Here is a 12,974-nt window from a genome sequence, read left to right on the forward strand (position 1 = left end):
TTTATTCACATATTTCCACTATTATCCAAACTGTTGGAAGCTGTAAGTGAAGTGTTACACAGACCTAGAAGGAGGGCAACAACTTTTAAAGTGAGGAAACTGAGGCACAACATGATTCTTCCAGATTCCTATTATGATGTAACTTCAGAACATGGTTTTCATTGTCAGAGGGATCTGACTACAATTATGTCTTCTGCTCTTGGTCTTTTGAGTTTTGATCTGTTCTTTTTAAGATGCTTTCCAGAAATGGAGTGCATCCATCTTCTGTGGTACTAGTGGAAAGTTTTCCTGTGAGCAAAGAAAAAGAAAAACAACCTTAGGGTGAATTCTCATGGACTGGGTTAAACCTTGACTAATTTTTTTACTTCTTACTCTGTGTTATCTGGAAAAATTGATTTCTAAGCCCAGGCATTCCTAAGGCTACAGAACCAAAAAGGGAACACTTGTCCTTGTTGTTTTTCTCAGGCCAATCTCATTCCTTGCCTCCTTGGTGTGGATTCCCTTCTGCAGAGGCTCAGGGACTTGCCCTCTTTCCACCCACCCTAGAGACCATGATGTGACGCCCACTGTGTCCAATTAGATAGAGTAAGACCAAATCTCTTCTCTGCTTCCTCATCTTTCTCACATGCTTGGTCAGGTGCTGATGTGCTCATTGCTAGGAATCTGAGGCCCAGAATCTTTAGAGGGAAAATGGGGCATGGGTTGCTAAGCAACAGCCTTAGATTAGTCTATGCTCTCCTTCTGGCTTTCTCCTCCAGAACCCCCCAAAGGGGGGAAAACAGTTTCTGCCCTTTCACCTGTGAAGGACAGAGTAGGTAGTAGTGATGATGGGGATAGTAGGAGAGAGAGGAGTAGGTAGCAAGGACATCCATTAATTTCTCCCATATGAACTCAGGAAAGCCTTTAAGGGAAAGATGACCCACATCTGAGCATGGGCACATGAGTCAGGAAATTGCACCATGTTCTGAAGTTACATCAAAATAGGAATCGGGAAGAATCATACTGTGCCTCAGTTTCCTCACTTTAAAACAGGATGAACACTATTAGGAAACTTCACTGGGGCAGAGCTGTTGGGGGGACCATAGGTAAACATTCTGATAATATAAAGCATTATAAATATACTAACCTCTACCAAACAAAGGGATTGTGATCAGTGCAAATCTGTAGGTGATTTCAGCACATGCACACGAATAAGCCCTTTGTATTGACTGACTAACTACTCACACAGGACACTTGAGATATAAAGTATTGTTATTTTTTGGTTGTTTCCCTTCTCTTTGTGACTCTAATTGAAGTTTTTTGGCAAAGATACTGAAGTAACAGCCCTGTTGTAGAGTGGCAACATCCATTGCAGAGTAGCAGCTTCTGCCATAGAGTGGCGGCTTCCATTTCCTGTGGATCAGGGTTGGCATATTTATTAGGGTCTGGTAGCTTAGCATCTCCCTTTCCAAACTCAGGTGGAGGTATGTTTTGGGGTTTATTGCCATAGGCAATAAGGAACCTGTGCAAGATTGGGGGATTCTTCTGGGTAAGAGGAGAAATAAAACCCTTATTGTTGATGTTATTTTTTTTAGCTAGGCTGGATGGTGTTTGAATCCTAGCAGGGTTGTCTTCCTTCTTAACCAGAGGCTCTCAAGGGTATGTCCCTGTGATGAAAACCGAGTATAGAGAAAGACAGGATCCAGTATGCAGATAAGAGACATCTAAGGGGTCAAGAATTGTTGACTTGCCAGGACTTAGCGAAATGCCTGGCACCCAGGTATCCTTTCTGATAAGGACCCTGTCAGGAAATCAATAATGGCGGGCAACCTTCTGTTTGACTTAATCAAAGTTCCTTAGAACTGACTCCCTGGGAGCTGCTGGGTGGCTCAGTGGATTGAGAGCCAGGCCCAAAGATGGGAGGTCCTGGGTTCAAATATGACCTCAGATACCTCCTAACTGTGTGATCCTGGGCAAATCACTTAACCCCCATTGCCTAGCCTTTACCACTCTTCTGCCTTAGAACCAGTGCACAGTATTGATTCTAAGACGGAAGGTAAGGGTTAAAAAAAAAAAAAAAGAACTGGCTCCCTATTCCCCATCACTCTCTATATCTTTGATATATTCCAAGAACTTATCTGACTACATTCAATATAAATTAACATAGTGGTTTATTAATGGAACAGGTAAGGGAAAGATTTAGGAAAGTGGGATTCAGGAGATCCTAAAGCTAATCTATTCAGACTGGTCTTGAGTTCTCCGCTGTGGCCTCTAGCCAAAACCAGTCCAAAAGCAATTCTTCCTTTTCACCTAAACTATATTAAACTTAAACTAAATCCCTAAGTATAAGTTTGAGTCTTGAGTCTTGAGAGGTAACAAAGATAGATGATTCTTCTGACCAGACACACAAACTGCCCTCCTAGGATTAATCCTTCTTGGGTCAATCTCAAATGTCCTGTCTGACCATCAAAGTTTCACAAGATGAGCTGTAAGATGATTAAAAAAAAACCCTCACCTTCCATCTTGGGATCAACACTATGTATTATTAATTCCAAGACAGAAGAGTGGTAAAGGCTAGGCAATGAGGGTTAAGTGACTTGCCCAGGGTCACAAAGCTAGGAAGCATCTGAGGTCAGATTTAAACCCAGGACCTCCTATCTCTGGGTCTAATTCTTAATCCACTGAGTCATCTAGCTGCTCCCTTTGAGATGATTAATTAGAGGCACTGCAGTCTATTTGGGACACTCCAGGCAATTAGATGAGATGAGATTTCCCCAATCAGAGCTCAGGATCCTCCTTCCAGGGCTCAGGACCCAACTCCTCTTGAGTCAGTTGAAAACCTTCTCATCATCCCTCTGGACATTCCCCCTCTCCGTCTATCATCTCTTCTCCTGTGTTCCATCTCCCCTTTCCATTTACACCTATTCCTACCTCTGGAATGCCAGAGTCCCCAGAGTACAGGTTCTATGTTCCTCCATTGTCCACCTTGTCATCATTTGTCAATGCAGGAGAGGTCTTGCTGCCTTTCTAGAGTAGGAATGTGGAAAGCAAGGAGGGATGCGCACTTCAGAGGACAACTCTAGGTAATTAATTATTTCCAAGAACATAAAGCTGATGCCTAGTATAGAATGTTACAGATCCAGTGCACAGGGTGGGTAACTGAACAACCTACAACTCATGTTTGATTAATGCTGAAACTACAGCTTTTACAGCCAATGTTTAACTAGCGCTAACTATGGAGAAATGCATGATTTCAGAATATGAGGGTCCCTTTCCTATTACTGCCCCTTACAGCCCACATCAACCTGACATCAAACCATTCACGGGCCACTCTTTTAGGTCTAGCCATTGTTAGCAAGGATAGAGTAAGATACTTTCTCAAGTATTTCAATCTATGATCTTATGAATGTGGGTGCCCTCATCATTGGTACAGATGGTAACACATCCGGTGCTGTTCTGAAATCCCAGGTAGATTCCATCAATAGTATTAGAACAGCAGGATCCTGATTCTAAGCAGAATACTAGTTCTGGACCCAGGAAGACCACGATCTCAGTCCCTTCCTTTGACATGAACTAGCTGCATGGTCTTGGGTAATTCACTTCATTTCTCTAAAGATCAATTTTTTCATCTGTATTATTCAGTCTTTTCAATCATGTCCAATTCTTTGTGATTCTATTTGGCAAAGGTACTACAGGGGTTTGCTATTTCCTTCTCTAGCTCATTTTAGAAATAAGTAAACCGAGGCAAGCAAAGTCATCTGTAAAATGGGACTAGTGTATGTCTTGTGAAGTATCAATGAAATAAGATATGTATGTAATTTATTGATGTACTTTTTATATTATGATATATTGTATCATATGATAATATAATATTAGGTTATTCTATAAATATTAAAACATTGTATAAATTTCAGTGACCATGTATTTATTTTTTCTGATTTATAATCTTGGTAATCCTATGAAATAATGAGGAAATGAGATCCATATGACATAACTTCTCTTAATAAAGACATGTTCTTTTATAGATTTTAACTTCAACCTTCCTTTCTAATTACCTACAAGTCATCCTTCTAATAAAATCTTCTTGGGGCAGATAGGTGGCTCAGTGAATTGAGAGCCAGGCTCAGAGACGGGAGTTTCTGGGTTCAAATGTGGCCTCAGACACTTCTTAGCTGTGTGACCCTGGGCACGCCACTTAACCACCATTGCCTAACACTTACCATTCTTCAACCTTGTAACCAATATACATTATTAACTCTACAATGGAAGGTAAGATTTTTTTTTAATAATATATTCTAAATTTTTTTCCAGGAACATAAAGTGCACTGATCTATATTTGAAGGTTCTACCCTCTGATCCTTTTTTGTCACTGAGAAAATTATCCTTCTTCAGTCCTAGGGCACCTTTCCTCTCCTTCAAGTAAGAAGACCTGAGTTTAGCCTGAAATCCAGCACTTGCAAGGTCTGTTACCCAAGCAAGTCACTTAATCAATTATGTGTGTATCAGTTTTCTCATCTGTAAAATGAGTTTTTTGGTGGTGAGGAAATGATTTTTCAACCTTGAGATGCTCTACGAAGGTGAATTATTTTCCATGTCACTCTTGTAAATCTTGAAATTTCTCAGACTTGTGAATGTTAAAAATTTCCACATTGAGGAATCCTCCATTGGAACAAATTCCCTACTGGGAAACATTCCCCATTTTGATGTGAGAACTCACCAGGATCAGAAATGGGAGGACCTCTACTCCACCTGTACTTAAGACTGCTTTAGGGGAGAAAACTCCTTGCTAAACAATGAAAGTACTTGGACCCATGCTTATAATAAGGCAAGGCGTTCTTTGAGCCATGCCTGTTTTTTAGAATTGATACAATGAGATGCTAGGTACCTAAAAGGGTCTTGCAAGTTTTCTCTTAATGAGATTAGCTGACTCAGCTGTGTTTTCACTGGTTCAGACTTACTGAGGAGATTAGTCAACACAGCAGCATTTTTTATGGTTCAGACTTACTGAGAAGATTAGTTGACTTAGCAGGAATTCAGATGGGCAGTCCTTTGGAAAACATCTACAGTGATTGGTAGATGTAAGGACTTAGGGGAGGTGACATAGGAGAAAAAGCCCTAAATAAGAAAAAGTAGAATCTCTTGAGATAAAAATCCTTTTGGAGGATCTCTGATGAGGATCACTTGGGAAGAATCTCTTGAGAGAGGCTCTAGAGAAGGGAAGCTCTTGGAAGACAATCTCTAAGGAGGTCTTGCTGGAGCTCATCTGAGGGGACTCTGTCCCTCTGGAGGCTCTGGAGAGAGGCCCTTTGGAACAGTCTCTGGCTGGAAGGCTCTTTAAGGAGGACTCTGGCTGGAACTCTCTCTGGTGAAGTCAGCTGAGATGGAGCTGGCCTGGTGTCACTAGAATCCTTGCTTAGACAGACCTTGTGGTGAGTGTTAAAAGACTGACTGACTGATCTCTCTCTCTTAAGACTCAGGTCTAGGCCATGTTGGCTTAAGGCCCTTCATACTTATTTCCTTTTTCTCCCTTTCTCTCTTTTCTTTAATTCCACATTTGTATTAATTAAAAATCTCTATAAAACCCAGTTGACTTGGGTATTTGAATAATTGGGAATATTTCCCTGGCGACCACCTTATATTTGATTTAAAAACCAAGACACTGTAGTGAAACATATTTTCTGCAGTCAAATTTACTCACCCTCTCTTATATCTATCACAATTTATATCTTCCACCATTTTAACTCACTACAGTTTACAACATCACTCTTTTAACTGTTACAGTTTAAGGCCTTCAACCATTTTAAATCTAACACTCTTTGAAGGGCTCAAGAACCCAAGAGGACACTGGTTAGCACTTGAATTCCAACAGTTACCATGAATCAATTCTTAGAGGTAGCTTGACAGCAAATTAAAGGGATGGGCTTGGGAATCAGGAAGAGCTGAGTTCAAATTTTGTGTTAAACATGATAAGCTAGTCACTTATTGGTAAGGCTCTAGACAAATACTTAACCTTTCTGGTCATCTATAAAATGAGAATACTATAAACTTCATAGAATTGTGAAGATCAAATTAGATTACATCAGCAATTTGTTGTTGTTCAGTCATTTTTCAGCCATGTTCAACACTTCATAATGCTGTTTGGGGTTTTCTTAGCAAGATACTGGAATGGTTTGCCATTTCCTTCTCTAGTTCATTTTATAAATGAGGAAACTGAGGAAAATGGGGTGAAGTAACTTTCCCAGGGTCACACAGCTAATAAGTGTCTTGGACTGAATTTGAATTTAGGTCTTCCTGATGCCAGACCTAGTGCTCTAGCCACTGCAATGTGTAAATCGTAAAGCACTACCCAAATTATTATTATTGTTCTGTGAACTGTAGTGAAGTCTTGATTCAACTTGGTCTTGGGTTCTGGAGATGCAACGATAGAAGCTAAAATACTTCCTGCCATCAAGGGTCTTCCAGTCTGTCCACTTGTGAGGTGAGTAAAATGCATACAAGTGAGTATGAGCCAGAGTTTGAATAGGGCAAAAGCAAAATCCAGCCAACATGCTCTAGGAAAAAAATTGTGGCGAGATCTCTCATATGAAATGCTAGAAAACTTTACAATGAGGAGGAGCCTAAGGGGAGCTTTGAGGGAATAAATGAATTCCCAGAAGCAAAAACGAGAAAGTGTTTTAGAAACAGGGGGACAGTTTGAACAGATGCTCAAAGACAGGAGAAGACAACCATTACTTCATCTGGTTAATTCAATAAAAAAAAGTCAGTTTAGTGAAGAGACTCCCATTCGATTGACTATTTGACTTTTCAGTTCATTTCAGAAGGTAGCCATGGAAGGCACTGGACCAGGTACTGCTCAGGGGAGGGAGTAGACAAAGATGTCGGTGATGAGGAATGGGCAGTCTCCCCTCAGTTCTCCCCCAAGAACACTCCATGGGGTGATGCCATTATCCCAGTCTTTCCTCCAATCAGCCCCAGCTCCACTCTGGGGTGGATGATGGATGGGATGAGCTGCAGCAGTCCAGAATTTAGGCTGCATTGCCCCTACCTACTGGCAGAACCAAAACTTGAGTGAAGTGACCAGGGCTGTGTGAGGCCCCAGGGTGCCAAATTAATGCTAGTAGTCCTTTAGCAGCAGAGAAACCAATAATAGAAGCTAATATTGGCATAGTACCTACTATGTGCAAGGCACTCTGCTAAATGCTTCATAATTATCTTATTTGATCTTCACAACATCCCTGGAAGGTGGGTGCTATTATCATACCCATTTGGCAGATGAAGAAACTGACACAAACAGGAGTTAAGCAACTAGCCCAGTTTCACACCACTGGGAAAAATCTGACGTTCTATAGGGCTCAGCTCTTCATGACACCAGGTCCAGCACTCTGTCCAATGAATTTAGTCCCTAATCATTGAAAATTGGAGGCTCCTAGATGGCTCATTTCTTTCCCCAGTGATTATACCCTAAATGAACTTATCCTCTGTCGTGACTCATCCCACCCTACTCCCTTTACCTCATTGCAGTCTTGAAGCATTCCAGGGTTGACACAGCCACCCCTCCACAGATGAATTGATGGTCCTTCACCCCAGGCACATATCTGCTGATTTCTGGACAAGAGAGATTATTACTGAGTGCCCTGCCTCCCTCTGCCTCCCTCCCCCTTCTGGAAACTTCCCTTTGAGAGATATCATCATGAATGGATGAGAGGGAAGGCAGTCTCCATCCTAATCACTTCCCACCTCCTCCTGGCTGGTATTTTCTCAGCCACGGACCTTCTTTCCCTCCAATTAGCCTTCATTCCCTAACTAGAACAGTTGAGAATTGTCTTTGTTACCCACAAGCAGGGATGCCACGCAAGCCGCAGCCTTGAGGTTTTCAATGGGCAGTACAGAAAGATTGTTTCCTGAATGATATCACCATGCTCTATTCTTTTTTTTTTTTTGTCTTTGTGGGAGTTAGTCAGAAATGGGCTTCTCCTTGGTTGAGTCAGCCTGGAAGTCCCTCTTCCCATGATGCTTTCCTCTGTTTCTCTCTCTCTCCAAATATAAAATTGTGCATTTTTTAAATTCAATTTACAGATTTAGAAGTTAGCATTCACCTAGATCCACTTCATTTTACATAGGAAGAAACTGAGACAAAAGAGGTCAGATAATAAATATTAAATGGCAAAATATATATTTGAACCCAGATCCTGGGATTTGAAATAAAGAATATTTTATCTTTCTTAAAAAGATGGGTTTGGAAAAAGAGATACAACCATTGTAGAGCCTAGGTATTCCTGAAAGGTCCATCCCTTTTCCCTCTACCCAGGATTCATGGCAATGATCATGGTGGGTTAGAACAATCCCTGCCTAGGAGGGCTATCTCACCAACTTGGACCATTTCATGGATGAATATTTGGAAGAACATTAGAGCTGCTTATCAAAGAGAACAAGTTAGGGCTGACCTGGTTTTAAGTGCCAGTGATCAAGGAATTGAATGGATGAGCCTAGAGACTGGAAGAAGAAAGTGAAGCCAATTTCCCATCATGTCCCTTGGGCACAACTGATATAGTTAACCAAAAGGAGAAGCAGGACTGAAGGGCATATTCATCTCAAGTTCAAGATAATAATATTATCTAACATTTAGATATTTGTGAAACTTTTCTCATCACAACCTATGAGGTAAGCAGTTCAAATATCATGATACCCATTATACAGATGAGTAAGCTGAAGCTCTGAGAGGGTAATTGATTTGACCAGATTTCAACAAAGAAAGAAGCATTTATTGGGCATTATCATATGCCTGGGGAAGTTAGGTGACAGTGAATAGAGTGCTGGGGTTTAAGTAAGGAAGAATCACCTTTCTGAGTTCAAATCTGGCCTCAGGCATTTCCTAGGTATGAGACCCTAAACAAGTCACTTAACCCTATTTGCCTTAGTTTCCTCATCTGTAAACTGAACTGGAAAAGGAAATGACAAGTAACCCCAATATTTCTCCTGAGAAAACAAGAGGGAGTCAGACATGGCCAAAAAAATTACTGAATAATCAGTCACATTGTATATCAGGTACCCTACTAGATGTCAGGAATTAAAAGACAAAAAATGAAACATTTCTGGTCTTTCATGGCCTTAAATTCTACTAGAGTAGGGGATTCTCCTTTACCCTGGGATCAGTGAACATTTAAAGAATATATTCTGATAACTGTATGCCAACATGAGTGCTTTCCTTTATAATTTTGTATATATTCTTTTATGAACTTAAATGCATAACTCTGAGAATGGGTCTATAGGCTTTACGTGATGACTGATAAAGTGGTTCATGGCACACAGAAAGTAAATAATCCTAAGTATAGGAATAAGTGTTGAGTCTAGATCCACTAACCATCAGTCTAGGACTCTTTCCAGTATAAGACACTGATTTTGTAGAACCATCTGTTCACTCCTTTCTACAATCCATCATCCATCCATCCATCCATCCATCCGTCCGTCCAGGCAACGGACATTTATTAAGCATTTTCTATGTGCTAGGATCCATGCTGCATACTGGGATTTGGATATTACCAAGGATAGTTAAGTAGATGCATAAGTATTCAGACTTCTTCTAGTGTACATTATACCATGCTAGACAGTTTTGGAATCAAACTAGAAAGACTGAGGCAGGATACTATCTGGGAGGCTATTGAAATAACAGTCTTTAAAGGGACAGCTAGATGACTCAGTGGATTGAGAACCAGGCCTAGAGAAGGGAGGTCCTTAGTCCAAATCTGACTTGACATTTCTTAGCTGTGTGACCCTGGGCAAGTCACTTAACCCCCATTGACTAGCCCTTACCACTCTTCTTTCTGGGAACCAATACACAGTATTGATTTTAAGACAGAAGGTAAGGAAAAGGTAAGAAAAGTGGTAATCTTAAAAAATTGATCCTTTTATATTCTAGTGGCTTTCTTCTCTTCCCTCTATTGATGTTCTCCTATTTATCTGCTCTATAGCTTGTTTGTACATTGTCATTGGAATGTTTTCTCCCCCATTAGATTATGAGTTCCTCAGTCAGGGACCATCTTTTGCTTTTCTTTGTATGCTTGATACAGTGCACAGCAGAGAGTAGGTGCTTAGTAACTGTTTACTGACTGATTGATATGGTGGCTTATGGTTTACAAAGCCCTTTTCTTACAACAATCCTGTGACATAAAGATAAAATTACTGCCTCTATTTTATAGATGAGAATCTCAAGGACCCCAAGATGCTGAGTTACTTGCTTTGAACCACACACTTAGTAGGACTCAGTTGATTCCAATCCAGGTCATCTGACCTTAAGACCAGGGGGGTAGTTTCTCTTTGTCCTATCATACCAACAACACCAGGCAATGAGTGATGAGAGCCTGGCCTTGTGCACTGGCATCAGTGAAAAGAAGGAGGAAAGAATGAGTCTGAGAGACATTTAAAGAGAGGAAATAGCAGGACTTCTTAATGAATTGTAATAATTTACTGATCCAAGTGGACTCCAAATGTTCAAACCTGGGGGGTTGGGGGAGAAGATCACCAATTAAGAGGAAAGATGATTATGCTTTGGAAAAATTGAATTTGATGAACTCTCCCAGTGGACTTGTTGTCTAGGCTGTTATAGATATGAGAATATCATGCAGATCAAAGGTTAAGGTCAGAGATGCAGAACAGAAAGGCAATAATAAATTGAGCCATGGGAGTGGTGAGCTCAGTGAAAGAACGACTCTCTCTATACTACTGAAAGAGATGGTCAGCCGACCAAGGACAGATCTTCAGGGGATTACTCATTTGAAATGGAGGAGGACAAAAAAGAAGCCCTTACAATAACTAGAGAGAGTCAAATTAGGAAAGCAATGAGGAAAAGTATTGTTTGAAGAAAACTTTGGCAGAAGATAGTTTCACAGAGGGATTGGTCGGTGGTATAAAAATACTAGAAAACAGTGTTTTTAAGATAAGTGCTAATGAAAGGACACCAGAATTGGCAATAATATCTTTTCAGGGTTAAACTCAACAAAACTATAGGAATGGAATAAATTTTTAAAACATTGGATAGGTAAAAAATAAGAACACAACATATACTATAAATGGACATTTACTAGAAAAAATAAAGGGGCTACTATGTGGTATAGTGGATAGAACACAGGACTTAGAGTCAGTAAGATGAGTTCAAACAGTTCAGACATTTGTTAGCTGCATGACTTTGGGCAAGTCACTTAATCTTCTTTGCTTGTTTCCTCATCTGTAAAATGAACTGGAGAAGGAAATGGCAACCCCCTGCAGTATCCTTGCCAATAAAAACCCAAATGGGACTGGGAAGAGGCACTCACAACTGGAAAATGACTGAACAACAACAGAAGAAAGAAAGGAATAGAATGGCAGCATATAAGAGACAGTAAAATCAAACAAAGCTCATTCTTTGAGAGTTGAGCACATCAGCAGGCAAAAGGAAAGGAGCCTATGAAGAGAGATTGAAGATTAGAGGAAAAGAAATAACTGTGGAATCAATATCCGAGAGGGGACATGAAGAAATGAAGTCAGAAGTTTAATCATTTCCCCTATTACTGAAAAAATGAATTTCAGATACATACTCTTTTTCATCATTTTATTTCTAGAATTGGTAAATAATATGATGCAGAGGAGAGGGTCCTCACCCCCTACTTTGGCATCAACTGGACTCTTACTGCAGCAGATCCCTGCAGCTGTATCTCGTGCTTTGGATCCTAATCTGCATAATAGTCCTATACTTAAAGGACACTCCACTGGATTGATACGTCAAGGTCAACTTTCCCAAGATGTAATTCATCATCCCATATCTCTTAGGCATGCTCCTTTTCTTTCAGGTGCCTAACATTGGGTATTGAGCTCTGCTTCTGCCATTTGCAATCTCCATGACCTTGGATGAATCAGTTACAAGTTAGATGGATACCATGCTGAATCACAGTTATTTGCTATTGGTTCATCACTCCAACTTAGACACTTACTACCTTTGTCATTTAGAATAAGTTAGGAAGCTTCCCTCCCTAAAGATTCTTCTTCCCTTCTAGGTCGATATTATCTTATCGATACCAAGGGATTATAGATCTATAGCCAGAAGGGATCTCAGAGGATTTTACAGGGGAGACAACTGTAGGTCAAGGAAAGTTTAGTGACTTGCCCAAGTTACACAGGTAGTAAGCCTCAGAGGGAGAATTTTGCATTTTCTGCAAACCACAGAAGGTTGTACATAATGAAAATAAACTTTGCTGACTTCACAATTTAGACTTGGATTGTTTAAATGGATAGAAACTGAGTGGAAACATTTGTTATCTTTCTTTGCTTTGCACAGTTTGGTTGATCTGAATGAGACACTTTGTTGCTACTCCCTTTATTCAGATCAATGTAGGCTATTACAAGTAGAAGGGCATTAACCCATCTAAATCCATCTCTTCATTTTACAGATAATAAAACAGAGGTCTGGATTGTCCATGGGACCAGCCCACGGTCACCAAGACAGTGACAGAGTGGTGGAATTCAGGCATCAATTGATGCTTCTTGAATTTTTTCTTTCTATAATATATAATAATGCTCTGGATTACTTATGAAGCTCAGCCTTTTTTTGTTTTAAACTCAGAATAAAGGAGCATTATTCCTAAGAATTCATCAATCCAATGTTCATGGAGGAGGATTCATTTTAGAGAAGAAAAGAGAAACCTCTCCATGTGCTGCTACAAGGCAGAATTGTGGCAGGCATGTGGTGTGAAGCAGATGTGACTCAAGATGTGGTGAGTGGTTTCTATGTCTTCCATAATGAATGAGCTGAGGCCATCTACAGGGAACGAGCAAATTGGGATTGGAGGAGGGAGTTGGAAGGAAAAGTTACTGAGAATGATATTACCACCCTGGTGTGGAATGTTGCAAACCCTTTTTGTAATTTTTTGTCTAGAAGAGACTTCTTTTTCTTTTTAATATTATTTTCAACATGAGATGGGAATCTGAAAAATGGAAGGATACTGGTAGAAATTTTGGTGATGTAA

General features: G+C 40.2%; 2 long non-coding RNA genes across 2 annotated transcripts in view; one reads left to right on the forward strand and one right to left on the reverse strand.

The window, feature by feature from the left end:
- The window catches only part of LOC103097090 (uncharacterized), a 26,671-nt gene continuing 13,697 nt past the window's right edge, over positions 1–12,974 (reverse strand). Inside the window, exons 2-4 of the long non-coding RNA XR_461240.3 lie at positions 7,491–7,584; positions 2,911–3,006; positions 1–288 (exon numbers count right to left, since the gene is read on the reverse strand). This is a non-coding gene — a long non-coding RNA (uncharacterized LOC103097090). The remainder of the gene's footprint in view (positions 289–2,910; positions 3,007–7,490; positions 7,585–12,974) is intronic.
- LOC103096871 (uncharacterized) overlaps positions 12,327–12,974 on the forward strand; it is a 25,696-nt gene continuing 25,048 nt past the window's right edge. The window contains exon 1 of the long non-coding RNA XR_461239.3: positions 12,327–12,722. This is a non-coding gene — a long non-coding RNA (uncharacterized LOC103096871). The remainder of the gene's footprint in view (positions 12,723–12,974) is intronic.

Source organism: Monodelphis domestica, chromosome 2, assembly GCF_027887165.1.
Source record: "Monodelphis domestica isolate mMonDom1 chromosome 2, mMonDom1.pri, whole genome shotgun sequence".
Taxonomy (NCBI): domain Eukaryota; kingdom Metazoa; phylum Chordata; class Mammalia; order Didelphimorphia; family Didelphidae; genus Monodelphis; species Monodelphis domestica.